This window comes from Elephantulus edwardii, unplaced genomic scaffold (genome assembly GCF_000299155.1).
Source record: "Elephantulus edwardii isolate Elephantulus edwardi_28Jun2011 unplaced genomic scaffold, EleEdw1.0 scaffold00095, whole genome shotgun sequence".
NCBI lineage: Eukaryota > Metazoa > Chordata > Mammalia > Macroscelidea > Macroscelididae > Elephantulus > Elephantulus edwardii.
In genome coordinates, this window is record NW_006399845.1 from 12,486,678 (window position 1) to 12,488,414 (window position 1,737).

General features: G+C 45.8%; 1 pseudogene; it reads right to left on the reverse strand.

Moving 5' to 3' along the window:
- Positions 1-82: 82 nt before the first annotated feature.
- Positions 83-1,737, reverse strand: part of LOC102875416 — a 3,190-nt pseudogene continuing 1,535 nt past the window's right edge.

Sequence of the window (1,737 nt, forward strand, 5' to 3'; positions counted from 1 at the left end):
GCAAGCCAAGGATCAGTGGGAGAAGGTTCATCAGGAAAGTTCTGGTGACCCTGGGGCTCCAAACATCTCAGCAGGTGCAGTATCATAGATTAAGACAGGAAGAAAGGGGCTTAATGAGGATGGGAGACAAGTTCCAACTTCTAGTCAAGGAGGGGGATTCACAGCACACAGGGATTATGGAAATTATGTCCAGGGAGCATGCCTCATCCCCCAGCTCTTCTGCATTTCTCATGAGCTGGTTGTCCTTGGCCAGAAACTCAGAATGGCATGAGGCACCCGTCTTGATCTGGACTGTATTTGTCTCACATCCAGGTCAGCAATGAATGTGTCTTCCATCTCTCCTAAAAAATGACTTACCATTATCCCCTAGTCATTCTTCTGGGTTAGCTTGCACACCTACATGGCTTCAGTGATTGAGATGACCTGGTTGACCTTGAGCAGGAGGCAGTTGCAGGCCTTTTCAACCACTGCCTTCTCAGTGGACTTTGGGTTGTCACTGTCAAGTCATTACTCACAATCTGGATCCTTATATTGGCTGTGAACTTGGACCAGGCAGCCCAATCATCCTGGTCAAATGGATCTTCAGTGGACATTACAGGATAGCCCCTGACAAAGTCCTTGTATAGGGCTCCCATCTGGTCCATCTGGTCTGCAGTGATCAAGAAGGATCATAGGGAGACTTGAAGTCCAAGTCATAATTGCCATCACCATAAAATTCTGAACAGCTACATCCATGTCAGTGACAATCTTTTTCATGTAGCAGGTCTTGTCCATGGCTTCCTTCACCAGCTCCAAGGCTTCACTATTCTCCAGGATATTGGGTGCAAAGCCAACTTTATCCCTCACATTAGTGGCATCCTTGCCATACTTGTCCTTGATTATACCCTTTAGTGTGTGATAGATCTTTGTCCCAAGTTGCATACCATCCCAAAAGCTCTTGGCACTCATTGGGAGGATCATGAACTCCTGCATGACCAGTTGGTTCCCAGCATCAAAACCACCACTGATCACGTTGAAGGTTAGCACAAAAAGATGAGGTTCCTGGCTAGCTGAGCAGTATGGCAATAGAGGGGCATTTCCTGCTCAGCTGCCCCTGCTTTACACATTCGGTATGTCATTGACCACAAAGTTGGATTTGTTCTCAGTTCCATCCAACTCCAGCTCTTCCGGGACCAACTATTCTTGATTGGCATGATGCCTGGGATCTTTTCACAGTTACAGGATTTGCCTGACTGGAGGTCAGAGATACAGAGATGATAAGAGGGGTGGTGGTGGTAGAGGCTATGATGTATATATTTGAATAATATAGCTCTTCCTTGAATGAGCATGAATAATATCCTATCACTCACAACATTGTAATTCAGGATGTTATGTTTGTTATGTTATGTTATGTTACATTATGTTATGTTATGTGCTATTGAGTCAGAATCAACTCATAGCTGACCCTCCAGCAGGTTTTCAGGAGTGAATATCAAGGGAAGAGACTGCTGATCCTTCTCTCTCAGAGCAATTGGTGGGATTGTAGTGCAGCTTCAAACTTTATTTTTTTTCTGTCTTTTTTTTAATTGGGAAAAACATATTGGGGGTACAAGGAGGTGAGGGTTGGGGGCAGAAGGGTGAGGATGGGCCAGGATGCAGTGGCAGAGCTGCACAGCTTGGTCGGTGGGGGGAGCAGGTGAAGGAAATGATGAGGGTCCAGAGGGGACCAGATACTACAGAGGAATGAAAAGCATTTTC